Genomic DNA, 21,095 nt, shown 5'->3' on the forward strand with positions numbered 1-21,095 from the left:
GAAAAAAAATCTTTGATTTGGTTCATTCCCCAAATGGCTGCAACAGCCAGGGCTGGGCCAGGCCAAAGCCAGGAGCCAGGAGCTTCATCTGGGTCTCCCACAGGGGTGCAGGGGCCCAAGGACTTGGGCCATCCTCTGCTAATTTCCCAGACACTTCAGCAGGGAGCTGGATTGGAAGTGGAGCAGACAGGACTTGAACTGGTGCCCATCTGGGATGCCAGCATTGCAGGTGGTGGCCTAACCCGCTGTGCCACGGTGCTGCCGCCCCCAACCGGTATTAGACCTGTATTAGAACGGGTAGTGTCATTGTGCCAAGAACAGAGATCATTGTCTCGATTAGGAAGCTGTTTAGATGAGCACACCACCAGTTCTCAAGGATGTCAGTGCTAACAAGATTCTCCCTCTCCTCAGGGACAGTAATCATGACTGTTGATAATGAAAGGTAGTAGTCGGTTATCATTATTATCACTTTTTGCACGTCAGTGGTCTTTCCATCCCTTATTTGGGAATGGCTACTGTTCAATCATGAGCCAATCTCAAACACAATCTGTTGAACAAAATAAAGCACTAGTAAATGCTGCAATGCAAGAGGCTTGTTGCAAAAGACACGCAGACTGACAAGAGCACCAGCATGACGTCATGGTTTGACTTCCACTCGCAGCTTAACAAGCAAACACGCTTTCTGAGGTACACAGTTAGCAGGTAATGATTTATCCCAGATACCACCGTTCAGTAAACACTCCTGAAATTTCATTATTTGGTAGGAAAGCAGGGCTCACTAATGACATTTTAAAAAATGTTTATTGTTGTTTGGAAGACAAATTTATTTATTTTTAAACTTTTATTTAATAAATATATATTTTCAAAGTACAACTTTTGGATTATAGCAGCTTTTACCCCCATAACCACCTCCCACCTGCAACCGTCCCATCTCCCACTCCCTCTCCCATCCCATTCTTCATCAAGATTCATTTCAATTATCTTTATATACAGAAGATTAACTTGGTATATACTAAGATTTCAACTGACTGCACCCACACAGATACACAAAGTATGAATTACTGTTTGAGTAGTTTTACCGTTAATTCACATAGTAAAACATTAAGGACAGAGACCCTACATGGGGAGCAAGTGCACAGTGACCCTGTTGTTGATTTAACAATTGACACTCTTATTTATGACACCAGTAATCACCCGAGGCTCTTATCATGAGCTTCCAAGGCTATGGAAGCTTCTTGAGTTCATAAACTCCAACCTTATTTAGACAAGGCCATAATCAAAGTGGAAGTCCTCTCCTCCCTTCAGAGAAAGGTAATTCCTTCTTTGAAAGCCCGTTCTTTCTACTGGGATCTCACTCACAGAGATCTTTCATTTAGTTTTTTTTTTTTTTTTTTTTTTTTTGCCACAATGTCTTGGCTTTCCATGCCTGAGAAACTCTCATGGGCTTTTTAGCCAGATCTGAATGCCTTAAGGGCTGATTCTGAGGCCAGGGTGCTGTTTAGGGTATCTGCCATTCTATGAGTCTGCTGTGTATCCCATGGAAGACAAATTTAATAACAAAAATATAGGGGTGGTGCTGTGGTTTAGTAGGTAAAGCACCTGGCATCCCAATTGGGTGCTAGTTTGAGTCCCAGTTGTTCCACTTCTGATCCAGCTCTCTGCTATGGCCTGGGAGAGCAGTAGAAGATAGCCCAAGTCCTTGCAACCATGTGGGAGACCTGGAAGAAGCTCCTGGAACCTGGCTTCAGATTGGCCCAGCTCTGGCCATTGAGGCCATTTGGAGGGTAAACCAGCAGGTGGAAGACCTTTCCCTTTCTCTTTCTGCCTCTGCCTCTCTGTGACTCTGCCTTTCAAATAAATAAGTAAATCTTTAAAAAAATAATAAAAGTAAGAACCATTTACTGAGTTCACAGTATGTGAAAACACCATGGGTACATGTGTTCTGTGTTATCCTGACACTTCAATGTAGAGACGTGTTTCTTCTTTTTTACAGGAAAAACAGTGCAAGTGAGTCATGGAATGGTTCATTACTTGCCTGCCCACAGAGGGCCAAGGACAGAGTCAGGGTTGCCAGGGTTAGACACTGGGAGCCACATTCCTAAGCAGGGTGCTCACCTGTGATTTCCAGGTGTGTAGATGGCTTGCTATATACACATAATTCCCAATCCAAGACACTTCTGCTCTTCATGTGTCTTGAACTCAGGTAAAATTGGGAATTCCAGGAGTGGCAGAAGGAGAAGCAGAAATAGGGCTGAAGGATCGCTAAAGATTCCAAACGACAAAAACACGACATGAACAGTAATCCCACCCTACACATTTATAGAAAGGCCATGCTGGAAGGAGATGTAGTGTGTATTCTACATTGTGCCATTTTCAGTGCCTTTTTTTGAGTTTGTGTGTTTGTGTGTGTGTGTGTGTTATGTGCAGAGAACAATATATTGCTTATATGGCTAAAATACTTGGTTCAGGGGAGGGCAGCGTCATGGCGCAGCTAAGTCTTGGTTTCCAGTACTAGCATCCCATCTGGAAGCACTAGTTTCAGTCCTGGCTCCTCTGCTGCTGGTCCAACTTCCTGTTAACCAGCCTGAAGCAGCAGAAGATGGCCCAAGCCCCTGCCACGCCCCATGTGGGAGACAGCAGGATGGAGTTCCAGGTTCCTGTCTTCAGCCTGGCTGCAATCATTTGGAGAGTAAACTTGTGCATGGAAATTTCTTTCTCTCTTTCCCTCTTTCCCCGTTTCTCTGCCACTCTGCCTTTCAAATAAATAAGTGTTCTTAAAAAGTACAATAAAATACCTAGTTGAGGCTCTTGGCCTCTCCTTCAGCTGGTATACATGGAAACCATGTACAGCTTGAGCACAAAGTTCAGGAAGAGTCTGAATGATTCTGAGTTGGGTGTCTCCCAGGTGCTCCTGGAGCTGGTGGTGAACTCAGACCTGAAGGCTCAGCCAATGGAGCTGAACATCAGAGCAACCAAAGACACTGAAGGTGGTGGTGGCCAGTCATCATCTTTGTTCCTGTTCCTCAGCTAAAATCTTTGCAGAAAACCAAAGTCGGGCTAGTACCCGAATAGGAAAGAAGTTTTAGTGGGAGGCATGCTGTCTCTATCGTTCAGAGGAAAATTCTGCCTAAGCCCACGTGAAAAGCCAAAGCACCGCAGGTGCTGTGTACATGCGTGCTCCTGATCCTCGCAGGTGCAACAGGGGCAAGAGAATTCACGTGAAACCGGGTGGCAGCCAGCTTGGAGGGACTCACGAGGACAAAGCGTAGCCACACAACATGGAATATAAGGCTGGAACCTTCTCTGGTGTCTGTAGGGTTACAAGCGAGGATGTTAATTATGAGTTCCCAGAGTTTCAAATATAAACGATGACTAAATAAAGTGCAGTTTGCAGCAAAAATAAATAAATACATAAAATTAAAATGGTTGATCATCGTTAAAACCTGGGATTATGATACTGTTCCTTTTTGTTTACTTATTTCTAAAATGTCCATCAGAAAGTCTTTTTTTTTTTTCCAAGTTTTATTTACTTGACAATCAGAGTGACACAGAGGAATCTTCCAACTGCCATTTCCTCCCAAATGCCCACCAACAGCCAGAGCTGGGCCGGGCTGATGCCAGCAGCCAGGAACTCCATACAGGTCTCCACGTGGGTGGCGGGTCCAAGTACTTGGGCCACCTTCTGCTGTCTACAGGCCTGTTAGCAGGAAGCTGGATGGGCATCAGAGGTGGAACTTGATCCCAGCCACAATTCCCATCCCCATAATATACAGTTTTGTAATGATTTTAGAAAAGTAAAGTGTCTTGAAGACTGACCCAAACTGCATATGGTGCTGGGGCTTGTTGGGATAAGTCTGGATGAAGGAGGGGTCTGGGATGTAATTATGAAAAAAACACTCTTCTTGAGCAAAGATCATACAGTTCTTAGTCTCGGAAAAGCCAAGTCATAAATGGTGCTATGCATTTTGGGTAGATTTCCCACTCAGAATCAAACACAGCACCAATTTCTCATAAGTGCTTTGTAGTCCGGCCCCTGCCTTTTGTCTCTCTTTACTTCCTACTCCTCTTCCCTTATTATTGTATCTGCTGTTCCCGCTCTTTGTAATTTTCCTTTACAGATCTTCACATGGGTAGGTGGGGAGGGGTCTTTATCACTATCTCTGGTTATAGTCTCTCATGTTGTTCTGCTTTCTAATTTTGGAGCATTTAATATAACCTGGAAAAAATTCAAATATATTTGTTTAATGTTGCTAGTGTTTTCCCACAATATAAATGCTGTGGAAGTGGCAATTTATCTCTTAGGCTCCTTGGTCTATTCATAGACCCTGCATACAGACGCCAGCCCTCGGGGAGATTTGGTGGGTAACTGAGTGAATGTGAGGACAGTCTCTACATGGGCTCTGTCCCCCACTATTCTGTATTCACCCTTCAATCAGACATGAACACTCACTCCTCACCTCGAGATCCCCAAGTGCTTCTGGGCGTGGAAAAGTGAGCAGAAGTTCCTGTGGTCACTGCCGGAAACGCCCTCCTTTTGGTGTCATCTTGTATAATATTTTACCCTTTGCTCATAAATACGAACCTTTGTAAATCCCCCCCCAAAGCCGAAATACAAAAAAATTTAAAAAAACAGAGAAATCACATATATATAGGAAAGGGATCTAATTTATTTTTAGTAATCATAAGGCAAAGAAATGTGAAAGCACCAACAAAACATAAATTTCTGCAATAAACAAGAAGGCAGATCTTGGAGCCCTTTATCAGACCGGGAAATGATATTTTCCAGAATAAATTCAGTCTTCATTGTATATACTTCTGCGTTGTGACCACCCACGCTACAGACCATTTTTATGACTCAACTACATGAAGTTCAGGGGAAAATATTTATGTATTGTAATGTGGCGGGGAAGTTATTTTTCTTACTTTGGGAAAGCATCTAATTTGCACGACCTCTGGACAAAGCTACGGGTTAAGTCCCACCCCGAGTCCTCTGTCACTGTCCGCACAGAGTAGAGGATAGAGCCTAGGGCTGACTCCTGTTGGAGAATGGTCTGCCAGACAGAGGGAGCCAAATATACTGTTTACTCCCTTTGTGTCTAGAGAAACAGAATAATCACTGATCGACAAAGATCACCTTTGGATTTATGACCGGACTGAATTCATGCAAACGTATAGAACGTCAATCAATGTGCTTTAACAAGTAGGATTACTAATACTCATTTCCGGGATTTTTGTTAAGTCCTGAGATACTCAAACAGCCTGGTCTAAAAGGATCAATTATGACTTTGATTTAAAAACTCTGTCCAGGTTTTCAAAATGATAAAGTCACAGAAGGGATATTGAAACAGCCACCACTTTCATAATTGTTTCTATTTTCTTTGAAATCTTAAGAATTTAAATATGAGAAAGTATTTCATTTTTTTCCCACCAATTCCTGCAAAAAGCATTATTTACATTTGGTCCAAGGCTGGGAGAGGGCTCCAGGGTGGTTAAAAAGCCGCCCAGGGCCAAGGGTGCAGCCCAGTAGTTACGGCAGCCGCACCCCATAGCAGAGTGCCTGGGGTTGCAGCTGGGTGCATCTCTGTCTCCTGCTAATGTGGCCTTGGGAGGCAGCAGTGATGGTTCAAATAGCTGGGTTCCCGCCACCCAGGCAGGAGACCTGAACGGAGTTCTGGGGTTTCCAGTTTGGGCCTTGGTCCAACTCCAAGCCATTGTTGGCATTGGGGGATGGGGGGGTGGGGTGAACCAGCAGATAGGAGCTCTCTCTGCTTCTTAAATAACTGTGAATCAAACAGTGCACAGCGACCGAAAGGGGAGGCCCAAGCAGCAGCGACCCCTTCAAGGCCCTGGGCTCTGCAGTCTCCCAGGAGCCTCCAGGATGAGCCACTGGCAAACTCCCTCCCCGGGTGTGTGTGTGTGTGTGTGTGCAGGGGTCGCCCGTTCTCGTCCGGGAAGTGGCTCTTGGGCAGTCAGGAGGCCTGCGAGGGGGCACCCAGGGCTTCCGTGGAGCGGCCTTTTTATTTATTTATTTATTTTTATTTATTTATTTATTTATTTTGACAGGCAGACTGGACTTTTACGCCTGGAAGGTCTCCTAGGGGCACCCCGGGCTCCTCCCCGTCTTCCTGGGAGACCTGTGACGGCCCCAGGGGCAGCTACTGTGACGAATCTGGGAGGTCTTGTTTGGTCAACAATAAGGACTTAGTGTGGCTGGTGCCCTAGCGGGAGATGGCCAAGCTGGGGGCCCTGATACCAGCAGTGTAGGGGAGGCACAGGGCTATTCCGTGAGGCGCTGCCACAGAGACAGTAAGTATTTTATTTTATAGATTTATTTATTTGAAATGCAGAGTTAGAGAGAGAGACAGAGAGAGGTCTTCCATCTGCTGGCTCACTCCCCACATAGCCACAATGGCCGGTGCGGCGGCCAGGCTGGAACCAGGAGCCCAGAGCTTTTTGGGGTCTCCCACATGGGTGCAGGGGCCCAAGCACTTGGGCCATCCTCCACTGCACTCCCTGGCCACAGCAGAGAGCTGGCCTGGAAGAGGGGCAACCGGGACAGAATCCGGCGCCCCAACCGGGACTAGAACCTGGTGTGCTGGCGCCGCTAGGCGGAGGATTAGCCTAGTGAGCCGCGGCACCGGCCCGAGTAAATATTTTAATCCAGCTCTTACCTTTGTCATGTGGTAAAGCTGCCAGTATTATCGCCAGTGAGAGTTGCCTGTGCCAACAGAAGTGTCAAGTAGGTGATGTGTGACAGTCATTGACTTTCAGGTTGCCACTGGCACCCCCAGTCAGTAACATCAGAGCCTCTTTCTTTTTGACTTGGGAGTCTTGAGCCGTAGCTCTTTCTGCACTCACGTCAAACTTTATAAGGCTCATAGAATATAGAGGAATTGTGAGGAAGAATCAAAAATGACTTCTAATTCCCCCACTTACAGGCAGCCGCTACTAAAACTTCTGCCAGATGGTTTTTCCTGGGGTCGGTGTCTGACATGGCTAAACCACGATTTGGGACAGCAGCATCCCGTTTGCAGTGACTGGGTCCTAGGCCAGGCTCTGCTCCTGAATCCAGCTCCCTGTTGATGCTCACACTGGGAGGCAGCAGGTGACGGCTCAAGCAGTCCCACCCCTGCCACACCCATGGGAGACCTGGATGGAGTTCCCTGCTCTTGGCCTCAGCTTAACTCAGGTGCCACTGTTGCAGGCATTTGGGGAGTGAACCAGCAGATGGATTATCTCTGCCTCTCTGCCAACTAAATAGATAAATAACAAAAAGTTTCTCATATTCTTGTTGTCATGTTTGCTTCCAGTGAAAACGGAATCATATGCATCTCACGATGGCTATGATACTCTGTCATCTTGGACATTAGGGTGGCATGAGGCTTGAGAGTGCTAGTTTGGCTAAATTCTCTTCTGTAGTAAACAGATGGAGAAACTTATGCCTCTTTTTGGGTGTGTCTCTTTTTCACATTGTATTTCGGAATTCATTTATAAAGTAAATGTTCCTCCATGAAGTTGGTTTACTGTAAATTAGGAACGATACTGTATTCATGTGACATTCATTTCAAGAGAGGGAAACAAAATTCCCCCTCATCTCCCCAGGGGAGTTTGTCTGGGAGGAATCCAGGTTTTGAGTACAACATTTGGTAAAGGAATTAGGAAAGGACAGTTAATAATTCCCACCAATGAAAGTGATGCTTAGATTCATTATAAAAGACCTGTACTCGAATTCTTGCTAATTTTCACTTGTGCATAAAAATAAAAGTTGTGACATAAACCTAAAATCACAGAACAAGGGTCTACCAGACTTGCTTTATTTAATTCCATGTGCATTGTTCTACTGTAAAACTGTTTGTATTTTTCTTTGCCCTGTCCTAGTCTAAGATAGTGTGAAGTGCCTTTTGGTGTAGTTGGTGTTAGTTCCATCTCTTTTAAGAGAAAAACTTTTACTTTGATCTTCTCAGAACATGTTGACTATGTAGTGATGATGGACAGTCCAGAGAGCCTAGGCAGGGTGTGTGCATGAGTGTGTTGAGAACGGGCATGGGAGGGGCCAATTCAGACATCATTAAATTACAAGCCTCCTCCTTGGACCATCACCCTGTATGACTGTAGATTCCTGCCTGTCCTGTAATTTCTCTTTTAAAAGGCTCTTTCTAGGCCAGCGCTGTGGCTCACTAGGCTAATCCTCCGCCTGCGGCGCCGGCACACTGGGTTCTAGTCCTGGTCAGGGCACTGGATTCAGTCCCGGTCATTCCTCTTCCTGTCCAGCTCTCTGCTGTGGCCCGGGAGTGCAGTGGAGGATGGCCCAAGTGTTTGGGCCCTGCACCCCATGGGAGACCAGGAGAAGCACCTGGCTCCTGGCTTCGGATCAGCACGGTGCGCCGGCCGCAGCGGCCATTGAGGGGTGAACCAACAGCAAAGGAAGACCTTTCTCTCTGTCTCTCTCTCTCACTGTCCACTCTGCCTGTCAAAAAAAAAAAAAAAAAAAAAAAAAAGGCTCTTCTAGTAAGTGATAAGTATAGCATTTTAAAATCGACTTGACTATTGTGACAGAAAATCCGAGAAACATGTTAACTTTGAAAATAAAAAAACAAATACTTTTACACCTCTCTTAAATAATACAATGCTGACTAAGGCTACCAGCCCTATTGTGATGCCACATACTTTCAAGAAATTCATCTCATTTAAAAGGATTTCATGATTTAGAACAGTCCAGGAAAATTTAGACTTCCATTTCTGGTTTTGTTTCTAAAACTTTCCCATTTTTTCAAGTGAGCCTTAACTGTCCATCTAGAGATACTTAATTAACCTATGGAGTGATCAAACTAAAGCACAGACATGGAGCCACCTTGGAGTTTGCAAATAAGGTGCTTGCCTTCTCTCCCTCTCTGTCTCTCTCTCCCCCTCTCCCTCTGCCTCCCTCCCCCATCCAATCATTCTTGCTAAGGAAAACTTCCATGCCTCATAAATATTCTTTAAAAAGCCTCACCCTTCAGCTTTGGAATGTGGATAATAATATACGATTATCCCCCAAGAGGCTGATGTCTGTATTTCTTTATTCCTGCTTTGCACATTGTACAGTTCACTCCTGCCACTGAATCAAAAAGCATCAAAATATTACACTTTGCAGTGAGAGGGCAGATTGTTGCTTCCAGTGGGCATCAGGTCGGGGAGAAGGCTGAGGAGTCTCCACCATTTCTAAACTGCCGTGGCAGCTGGACCCAGGCAGGCACTGCATCCGCCCAACTGCTGGGATGTGCGTGATATACGGAAAATACTTCCAGTGACGTCGTTTACGATGACATATGGTGTGTGTGTCAGCAAATAACATCTGCATATTTCACATGGGAATGGAATTTGCCTTTTTGAAAGAATTTGGATAATATCTCCTGTATTTCTTTTCTTTTTTACTCTCTCCTTTAATTTAGGGCGTCTCATTTTATTTCAGTAACCACAGTATAATGTAGTTTGGAGTCTTGTATTCGGGAATCACAAAGATCTGGGTGCAGATGTTAGCTCTACCACGTTAACTGTTAACCTCAAATCTCCTCTCTCTAAATGGGTATGAAGTCTGACAGGGATGGGATGAGGACTAAATGAGAACGAGTGTGAAGTACTTAGTGTCACCACTGTGAGCTAAATGTCTGTTTTGGTTATCAGTGGGAACCCTCCTACACGTTAAGTTCATGTTGAGACAACGGGGGCTGGTAAATGCCTGACCCAAGATCAGTGTGATCTTGCAGGCTATCTGGTTGCTTTAATCTTGGCCACGTGACTCATTAGTCTCACTTCCTGCTGCCTACTTGGCCTGTCCTGTGTGTGGGAGGAACCGAAGAAAGGACAGTAAGAGCAGGGAACAACACAGGGACATTTTTATTTGGTGATAGAAACGACGGGACATGACATCACACAGAGTTGGATAACTAATGATTCCTGGGCTCCTTAACAGCATTAATACTCTGTAAATATATGCTGAATATCTTTGAGAGCTCTGACTTCAGTATTTGTTTTAAAGATTTATTTATTTGAAAGGTAGAATGTTAGCGAGAAAGAGATCTTCCAATCCACCAGTTCACTCTCCAAATGGCTGCACAGCCAGGGCTGAGCCAGGCTGAAGTCAGGAGCCTAGAACTCTATTTGAGTCTCCCATAGCGGTGGCAGGAGCCCAAGTACTCTGGCCATCACATGCTTCTTCCCAGGCACCTTAGCAGGGAGCTGGGACTCAGACCGGTGCACTAATATGAGATGCTGGTGCCAGCAGCAGTTTAACCGGCTGCCCCACAATGCTGGCCCTAACGCTCTCTGACTTCGGTCTTTTACCAGAGATGCAGTCTGTGGGAGCATAGTGATCTCTGTGCAGCTCAGCAGTGGACTTCTCTTTCCTTCATCCTGTGCTCCCTGCTACGCCCAGGCTGTCCTGCTCCTCCCCACAGTGAGGGTGATGATGTCTGCCTTTTCCATTTTGCAGGAATTCGACTCCGCCCCGGCAAATACAATCTCTTTTCCTTTTGCCCCTCTCTTTCAGTGGTCCTCCCTGGAGGTGGATGGTGCTAAGGGCAGCAGTACACTGAGTCTTGTCTTGATGCTTATGAAGAGTAGCGATTACAGTGCTTAGGAACCTAACGAGGCAGGGTGGCAGCAGCCATATTACTGCTTAAAAACTTTCAGCCGTAGTCCCAGTTGCGTTACTTACTTGCTGACACAGACCTAGCTTCCTTTTCCTTATGACCTTGAGAAAGTCACAAAATCTCTTTAGCCCTGTTTTTCTAATTTTAAGTAGGAATACAAATTATCTGTATTTTCTTGGATTGTGGTGAAATACTGAAAAAAATAATTTAACAGACCTCTGTTGCATGTCTATTACTTGTTGTGTAGGAGGGCATTTTAAAAAGTTTGTGGGAAATCGAATTAAAATATAAGTTGATTTTGGTGCAGAAAACTTTGAAATCCATGTGGTTTGTTTCTTAACTTGTATTTCCATGAGCTTTTTGAAAATCCTTTGTAGTGGGGCCGGTGCTGTGGTGTAGTGGGTAAAGCTGCTGCCTGCAGTGCTGGCATCCCATATGGGCGCCGGTTTGAATCTCGGCTGCTCCACTTCCGATCCAGCTCTCTGCTATGGCCTGGGAAAGCAGTAGAAGATGGCCCAAGTCCTTGGGCCCCTGCACTCGCATGGGAGACCTGGAAGAAGCTCCTGGCTTCAGATCGGTGCAGCTCCAGCCGTTGTGGCCAATTTAGGAGCGAACCAGTAGATGGAAGATCTCTCTCCCTCTCCCTCTCCTCTCTCTCCCTCTACTACTTTCTCTGTGTAACTCTGACTTTTAAATACATAAATAAACCTTAAAAGTTAAAAAAAAGAAAATCCATTGTAGTAAGATAGTTTACACAAAGGAATCTCGTAAACCACAATAACCATAAATATTGGCTAGTAAGTTTTTATTGGCTGCTTTAAAAATACTGTTTAGTTACTTGAGAGGCAGAGACAAAGAAGGAGAGAGAACTCCCACCTGCTGGGTCACTCCGCACATGCCCTCAACAGCTGGGCTTTGGCGAGGCTGAACCCAGGAGCTGAGAACCCAATCTAGGTTTCTCAGGGTGGCGGAGAAGCACATACTTGAACCATCACTGCTGCTTCTCAGGGTGCACATTGTCAGGAAGGTGGGGTTAGGGCTTGGAGCTGGGCATTGAGCTCAGGTACTCCAATGTGGGACGTGGGCATCTTGACCGCTAGGCTGGATGCTGGCCCTTACGGTGTGCGTTTTTGATGCATCAGTAAGATGTGGGGAACTGACATCTGAGTGCTGGAGAAGAATGCAAGTGTGAAATGGAAGTTAAGGAGAGTGGTTGGCCGTAAGAGAAAACATCCGTTTACATCTCCTGCTGCGTTTTCCCATGCCTAACTGGCTAGATTGGGCTCTACTGAGTACCTACTTGGCTGCAAGGCAACTGTGGCCCCCTGCCTCTCCCCGATGATAAAGCCAAACATCCTGGTTCCAACAAGTTTCTGATGATATAAATTCCAGGGTATAAAAACCCACACTTTTCTTAATAGGTTTCAGGCCCATTACTGGTAATGATTTAAACTTGTTATGGCTGAAGGGCGATGCTTCTGTTTTTCATTAAACGTTGCTGAACAGGTGCTGAGCTGAGCAGTCTTTAATGCCTTCCAGTCTCTGCTAAGTCATATTTAAAAGTAAAATATTTGAAATTTGCCCAGATTTCAAGAGTCACACTAATGAGAGAGTTCAAATGAGAACACATTGTATAACCTCCATTTTGCATCATTTGGTTTAGATTTGAAGGACAAAATTCTTTTCCTTGGTGGAATATTTAGTGGAGGTAAATGCAAAAAAAATTTAAATTTGGCTTCATTGCCTTGGTTGCACAAAAGTCCTGGAAGCTCCATCTTCGCCCGCCCCCTTCCCTGTGTGTGTGTGTGTGTTTACTGAATCAAGATGTATTCCAAGGAAGGCTGTTCTGCTGGGCGATGTTTGAAGTAGGTAAATTTGTGCTCAGGAGGAGGGAGGTAATTAACGACAAATGACTTGCAGATCCGGTAGATTCACGGAGGTTAAATGCAATATTTCAAGCTGTTGTTTGGTCTGTTGACTCAAGTTTGTACGAGGTTAACAACTTCCACAACAGCCTTTCAGGTAGTTGTTCTCGGGTGTCTTCTGCTTGGTTGATGGGCTCACTTGAATTACTTTATGAGGAATATTTAGAATAGGCAGAAACAGGATGGCCAACCTGTGTCCACAGCTTCAGGAGAATTCCTGGTTTTCCCAGTCTTCAGTGTGACAGCTGTAGGAAGTGGGGGATATGAGATCACCATGGGCTAAACTAGTCTTTTTTTTTTTTTTTTTTGATGTGTGATTTCCATAGATTCTTACAGGCTCACTGGAAAATTTATAAGAACTAAGTTATTGAAGCACACTTCACTTAATTTTGTAGAGTGACCAGCTTATTTATTTGGCTTATCTTAGAATTATAATGAAGCCGTTATGAAGTTGCCACAGTGGTTGTAGATGACGGTGGAGGTGGTGCTGTTTTGTGGGCATATATGAGATTGTCTTAATTCTCAAAGGGTTGCATACTGAGTGCCATAATGTCTACTTCGGTGTTTTAGCAACAAATAAACAGCCTAATGAAGGATATATGACATTGTTTTTTTGAAAAATTCATTTATTTATTAGAAAGAGTTACAGGCCGGCGCCATGGCTCAATAGGCTAATCCTCCGCCTGTGGCGCCGGCACACCGGGTTCTAGTCCCGGTTCGGGGCACCGGATTCTGTCCCGGTTGCCCCTCTTCCAGGCCAGCACTCTGCTGTGGCCAGGGAGTGCAGTGGAGGATGGCCCAAGTGCTTGGGCCCTGCACCCCATGGGAGACCAGGAGAAGCACCTGGCTCCTGGCTTTGGATTGGCGCGATGCGCCGGCCGCAGCGGCCATTGGGGGGTGAACCAGCGGCAAAAGGAGGACCTTTCTCTCTGTCTCTCTCTCTCACTCTCCACTCTGCCTGTCAAAATAATAAATAAAAAAAAAGAAAGAGTTACAGAGAGAGCAGAAGAGAGAGAGAGAGAGAGAGAGAGAGATCTTCCATCAGCTGGTTCACTCGTCAGTTGGCAGCAATGGCCAGAGCTGGGCCAGGCTGAAGCCAGGAGCAGGAGCTTTATCTGGGTCTCCCACATGGATGGCAGGGACACAAGTGCTTGGGCCATCCTCTGCTGCTTTCCCAGGTGCATTAGCAGGGAGCTGGATCAGAAGTGAAGCATCTGGGACACGAACCGGCACCCAGATGGGGCACTGGGATTGCAGGTGGCAGCTTTACCCACTATGTCACAATGCCAGCCCCAACAAATTATTAAAATATTATTAAATGCAGTTATTTTGTAGATATGTGTTCCTTTTACTTTTCTTTCAGCTCTTTTATGTGTTTGTAAATTTTCATAATAAAAAACTAAAACATTCATAATCATAAAATGCTGACTCCACTGAAAAACTTGGAAAGTTATCTGCTAATATGTCATAAATTGGGTTGTTATCCTTAAAATAGAAATCATTTTTTATCAATCAATGAGGAAAAGGGTAAATACTTCAATAAAAAGTAGGCAGAGAAGTGGCTGGATCAGGGAAGCAGGTGTCCTGCCCTGGCAAACCAGGTGAGATCGGGTTGCATGGGCCGGCAAAGCTGTTGATATAGCGGGAGGGAGAGCTCAGTGCACTGCAGGCACGAAGCGCGTCTGCACTGGTGAGCCTGGCCTGGATCCCCAGGACAGCGGGGCGACTGCCCACCCGGGGCGGGGGCGGGGTGGAAAGCAGCGCGTGTCTCTCTCTCCCCTTCTCCCTGCTACAACAGTGACCTGCGCCCAGTGGTGGGAGGCCTGGCACCGATTTTGGACACAGGTAGCGGCTACTCCTGCGTGCGTGTGAGCACCCAGCAGTTATTGGGCTCGCCCTTCACCCAGTCAGCTGGGGCAACCGCAGCCGTTTAAGAGCAGCCAACAGAGATGGTCTCCACTGCACCAGCTGTACCCCCCAGGCAATGGGCGGGGAGAGGGAGCCATCCCTACGGGAGGGAAGTATCACCTACGGGACTCTCCTATGCATCCAGCATGATTGTGAAGCAAGCAGGGCTGCGCCCAGCAGGTATTTTGAGCACCTGTGATCCAGAGATCTTCCCAGAGAGAAGAAACTGTGTTCTCCACCGACATCCAATCTGGCTGGGAGGATCAGACTTCACCTGATGGGCTGGTACACACAGGGACAACAGCTCTGGGAACACCTCAGCCTCCCTGCAGACAGGATGGGCTAGCCGGGCAGAGTGGCCCCACTGGCACCCCTTGATCCTAGAGTTCTGGGTGCTGAGACTGAGAAAACACTGTGACTGCGTGAGAGGGGACAGGGTGTAGCTGGGTTCTTGGCAATCAGAGTGCTGCTGCACGTTCTCAGAGCTCCCTGGTTGCCCCTCACAGCAGCTCACAGCAGAGGGAATTGTGCTCATAGGAAGGACTGCACAGTTCAAATGGCAATGCAGATGAGTGTGGAACACACTGGGGAACACCTGGGCACTCCTCAGCTTGGAGGAGAAGGGGTGGTTGCACCAACAGAGGTGATCATTCCTCTCCTTCCAGTTACCAGAGGAGAGCTACTGTGCCCAACTTGGGTGTTACCCTGAATACTCACCCCATCCTGGAGCAATGACCAGAGCTCCCTGGCCAAACCCACCATGCACCCCTTGGTATTCACTTAAAGTGTAGACATTCACTAAGCCACAGAGGCATAGTTCAAAGATAAAAGCCATCAGAGGAAAAAAAAAAACATTCTACAAATGCCTAAAAATAAATGCAGAAATTCAAGAAACAAGAATAAGAAGATACTAACACCCCTGCCCAAAGGAACACATATTAGAATATGAAGATGAAGGGATTGAAGAAATGAAGGAAATGGAATTAAAAAATTAGTGATAGGATTACTCAAATGCAATCAGAAGCAAATCCACCAACTAAAAAAACCTATATATGATATGAACGAAAATTTTTCCTATGAAATTGAGATTTTAAAGATAAAATGAAATACTAGAAATGAAGAATTCAATAGATCAAATAAAAAATGCAATGGAAAGCCTTAACAGAGTTGGTGAAGCAGAAGAAAGAATATCCAAGCTAGAAGACAAATCTCTGGAAGTTTTATAGTCAGACCAAAAACGAGAAGAAATTGGAAAACTTAAAAATAGCATTGGAAGGCCGGCGCCGCGGCTCACTAGGCTAATCCTCCGCCTAGCGGCGCCGGCACACCGGGTTCTAGTCCCGGTCGGGGCGCCGGATTCTGTCCCGGTTGCCCCTCTTCCAGGCCAGCTCTCTGCTGTGGCCAGGGAGTGCAGTGGAGGATGGCCCAAGTGCTTGGGCCCTGCACCCCATGGGAGACCAGGAAAAGCACCTGGCTCCTGGCTCCTGCCATTGGATCAGCGCGGTGCGCCGGCCGCAGTGCGCCGGCTGCGGCGGCCATTGGAGGGTGAACCAATGGCAAAGGGAGACCTTTCTCTCTGTCTCTCTCTCTCACTGTCCACTCTGCCTGTCAAAAAAAAAAAAAAATAGCATTGGAGATCTATGAGATGCTATCAAACGACCCAACATATGGGTCTTTGGAGTACTTGAAGATGTGGAAAGAGAGAGGGGACTAGCAGGTCTACAGTGAAATAATTATAGAAAATTTTCCTAGTTTGGAGACAGAAAAGAATGTCCAAGTACAGGAAGCACATAGAACTCCTAACAGATAGGCCCAGAAAAGATCTCTGTCACAACACATTTTAGTCAGACTTTCCTCAGTAAAGCATGAAGAAAAGATTCTAAAATGTGCATGAGAGAAATGCCAGATAACTTTCAGAGGATCTCCAATTAGACTGACAACTGAATTCTCATCAGAAACCCTACAGGCTAGAAGACAGTGGTAAGATATAGTCCAAATCTTAAGAGAAAAAATCCTGTCAACCCAGAATACTGTACCCTGCAAAACTCTCATTTATGAATGAAGGTGAAGTAAAGACCTTTCATAGCAAACAGAAATTAAAAGAATGTCACCATGCATCCAGCCTTACAGAAGATGCTAAAGGATGTGCTACACACAGAAACACAGAAAGCCACCATCAAAAACAAAATGTGAAGATAGAAAAGTATAAAATAAATAGAAAGTAAAAGATAGGAATATTCACAGAAAAAACGGAAGGGCCACGTAGTTGCTTATCAATAGTTACCTTGAAGATAAATGGCCTCCTCAACTCTCCAGTTAAAAGATGCAGACTGGCTGAATGGATTAAAAAAGAAGACCCATCTATTTGCTGCCTACAAGAAATATACCTTACCAATAAAGATGCTTGGAGACTGAAAATGAAAAGATGGAAAAAGATATTCCATGCTAATGGGGAAAAAAAGGGTAGGTGTAGCCATCCTAATATCCGACAAAATAGACTTTAACACAAAAATTGTTAAAAGAAACAAAGAAGGACACTATGTAATGATTAAAGGATCAATATGACAGGAAAATGTGATTATAATAAATATATATGCACCCAATTACAGGGTGCCTGGCTGTTTAAAAAAACTGCTAATGGATCTTAAGAGATACAGACTGCAATACAATACCACTACAATAGTAACAGGGGACTTCAACACCCCACTATCATCAATGGAAAGCTCAACCAGTCAGAAAATCAACAAAGAAACAACAGAGCTAATTGACACTATGAACCAAAATCAACCTAAATGATATCTACAGGACTTTTCATCAGACAGTGCAGAATACACATTATCAACAGTGCATGGAAATTTCTCTAGATATAGACCATAAAGCAAGTCTCAGCAAATTCAAAAAAACCAAAATCATACCATGTACCTGGTCTGATCACAATGGATTGAAGCTCAAAACCAACAACTCAAGAATATCAAGAACATATGCAAACACATGGAGACTAAACAACATGCTCCTAAATGAACAGTGGGTCATAAAAGAAATCAAAAGAGAAATCAAAAAATTTCTGGAAATGAATGAAGATGAAAATACCTCATACCAAACTTATAGGATCCAGCAGTGTTAAGAGGGAAGTTTACAGCAGTTAATGCCTACATCAAGAAAGTGGAAAGTCACCAAATACATGAGCTGTCAATGCAGTTCAAGGACCTAGAAAAACAACAACAAACCAAACCCCAAATTAGTAGGGGGAAAGAAATAATTAAAATTAAGGAAGAAGTAAACAAAATTGAAACAAAAAATACATAAGATCAATGAAATAAAGAGCTGGTTTTTTGAAAACATAAAGAAAATTGACACACTATTGGAACAACTAACCAAAACAAAAAAAATGAGGGAGAGGACCCAAATCAACAGAATCAGAGATAAAAAAGGAAATTTAACAACAGATGAAACAGAAATAAAAAGAATCATCAAGAATTACTACAAAGAACTATATGCCAACAAATTGGGAAACTTAGAAGAAATGGATAGATTCCTGGACACACAGAACAATCCTAAATTGAGTCATGAAGACATAGAACACCTAAACAGACCAAGAACCAAAACAGAGATTGAATCAGTAATAAAGACCATTCCAACAAAGAAAAGCCCAGGTCCCGATGGTTTCACTGCTGAATTCTACCAGACATTTAGAGAAGAACTAATTCCAGTTCTTCTCTCACTATTCAAAACAATTGAAAGGGAGTAAATCCTCCCAAATTCTTTCTATGAACACAGCAGCACCTTAATTTGTAAGTCAGAAACTGATATGACACAGAGAACTATAGACCAATATCCCTGATGAACAGTGATGCAAAAATCCTCAACAAAATACTAGCTATTCAAATCAGCAGCACAAAATTAACAAGCAGAATTACATCAAACTGAGAAGCTTCTGCAGTGCAAAAGAGACACTCAGCAGAGTGAAGAAGCAACCAGTGGAATGGGAGAAAATATTTGCAAACTATGCAACTGAGAAAGGATTACCTTCCAGAATCTATAAAGAGCTCAAGAAACTCAACAACCATGAAAGAAACAACCTAGTCAAGAAATGGGCAAAGGACCTCAACAGATATTTTTCAGGAGAGAAAATTCAAATGACCAAGACACATGAAAAAATGCTCAGGATCACTAGCCACAGGGAAATACAAACATAAACCATAATGAGGTTTCACCTCATCCAATTTAGAATAGCTCTCAAGCAGAAATCAGTAAACAACAAATACTGGCGAGGATGTAGGGAGAAGGATAACTTAATCCACTGTTGGTGGGAATGTGAAATGTACAGCCACTGTGGAAGACAGTATGGCGATATCTTAGAAAGCTGAATGTAGACCTACCATACGACCCAGCAATCCCACTCTCGGGATTTTATCCAAAGGAAATGACTTCAGCATATGAAAGAATGATCTGTAACTCTATGTTTCTTTCAGCTCAATTCACAATAGCTAAGATGTGGAATCAACCCAGATGTCCATCAACTGAAGACTGGATAAAGAAATTATGGTATACACATACTATGGAATACTACACAGTGTTAAAAAATGAAATCCTTTCGTTTGAAACAAAATGGATTCAAGTGGAAACCATTATACTTAGTGATATAAGTGAGTCACAAAAAGACAAATACCATGTGGTCTCTGATCTGTGGTAACTAATAGAGTACTTAAAATGTAATCTATTGCAGCAAAACTCACACTTTGGGATGCAGTCATTTTGAACAGCCCTTGATTTGACTGTCGAGGCACAATGTTTTTCTTGTTTGTTTGGTTTTGTTCTTTCATTCTTTTTTTCTTCATACTAACTGATGAACGGTCTATTTAGTATAAGGTTAATCTTATGAGTATAATAATTAACTAAAAATTGATTTCTGTACAAATTTAGAATGAGAAAGGAAGAAGGAGGAGGAAGAAAGGCAGGCGTATGGGAGAGAGGAAGGTGGAGGGGAAGAATCTTCATGTTTCCAAATCTGTATATATTAAGTTCCTGAAGTTGTATTTCTTAAATAAAATTTTTAAAATGAGGCAAAAGAAATGAACAGCTAAGTTGCAAAAGAAAAAACAGAAATGGATAGTAAGTATCCCCCAAATTATGCATTTACATGATTGTTTATCCATCTCATTATCAATAAAAATAAAATTTAAAATAGATAAAAAGAATGTTATCAGTTTCTCTGAATAGAGCATTATTCAAGTATTTTTCCTCTCTGTTCACATGTAACTCTGGCAAAAGTTCTAGGAGATGGGAACCATTACTATGTCCATTTTATAGGAAAGTACACTGAGCCCACAGAGGTGAAATACCTTTCCCAAGACAACAATGTAGAAACATTAGTAAGGATTGGAGTTAGAATTTACACTTGGGCCATCCCTTGCTAGACCTTGTTGCTTTCATAACATGTTGTATGATACCTTGTACTGAAAAGAGGGATCATTGATAGTTTGCATGCTAATAGAAACCACTTTAACCACTTTTCCGAAGGGCAGTTTGGCAACAAGTATGAACCAAATGACTTAAAAATGTGTGCAACCTGTAACCCAGTGATCCTGATCCCAGGGGATCTTCTAAGGAAGCAGGACAAGTGTGAGATGGTGTTTGCATAGTAACATTAATCCAGTACTGGTTATACATGAAATATACCAAAACTAAATTCCCAGCAAAAAGAGGACTACTTAAGTTATGGCTCCAGCCATACAGTGCCGTGTTAAGCAGCCATTAATAGGTCTGTATTTATTAACAGAAAAATGTTTATGAAATTTTGCAAATGTGGGTTAAAAAGCAGATTGCAAAACATCCTGTGGAGTATGTCATATTGCTATGTTGTCAAAAGAAGTACATAGAAGTTATAGTATATATAAGGGCACATTAAATATTTTGTGGGGGCTGATGTTGTGCACAGGGGGTAAAGCAGCTGCCTGTGATGTGTCCTGGCTGCTCCACTTCCAAGCCATGGAACAACAGTGGAAGACAGACCAAGTATTTGGGTCCCTGCCACCTATGTAGAATACCTGAATAAAGTTCCTGGCTCCCAGCTTTGGCTGGGCCAAGTGGTGGCCATTGTGGTTATCTAGGGAGTGAATCAGTGGACGGAAGATTGCTGTCTCTCTGTCTCTCCCTCTCTCTAACATAGACTTTCAAAATAAAATAAATAAACCTTTAAAAAATTTCTAGAAAATGGAATTAAAACATAAGTTTATTTTGGTGCAAAATTTTTAAAAATGCATTCATAGTTTTTCATAATTAGTACTTTCCATCAACTTTTTGAAGTTTGTGCTTATGTTTAGAAAAATACATACCAAAATGTTAACAGTACAAATATTGTTATTTGGGTATTCAGTATTTAGGTTCTAAGAGTACAGACTTTAACACTTTCCTTGTTTTTTTATATGTATTTTTAATTTTCCCCCACAAAAATGTATTTTTAGTTATGCAATAAAAATAATTTAAATGCAGCACTTGCAGTAAAACTGAATACTTATCATGATGAATGTTTTTTGGGAAAGCATCTAATATCGTAATCCTGGAGACTGAAGATTGTGTAGTCTAGAGTTTATTAACTGTAGCATAAATGAATCATACTTCACGCATTCTT

The 21,095-nt window shown here is 43.6% G+C and overlaps 1 pseudogene; it reads left to right on the top strand.

Moving 5' to 3' along the window:
* The first annotated feature begins 2,842 nt into the window (after positions 1-2,842).
* LOC138843356 (small ribosomal subunit protein eS7-like) lies at positions 2,843-3,365 on the top strand (annotated as a pseudogene).
* Positions 3,366-21,095: the final 17,730 nt, after the last annotated feature.

This window comes from Oryctolagus cuniculus, chromosome 8 (assembly GCF_964237555.1).
Source record: "Oryctolagus cuniculus chromosome 8, mOryCun1.1, whole genome shotgun sequence".
Lineage (NCBI taxonomy): Eukaryota > Metazoa > Chordata > Mammalia > Lagomorpha > Leporidae > Oryctolagus > Oryctolagus cuniculus.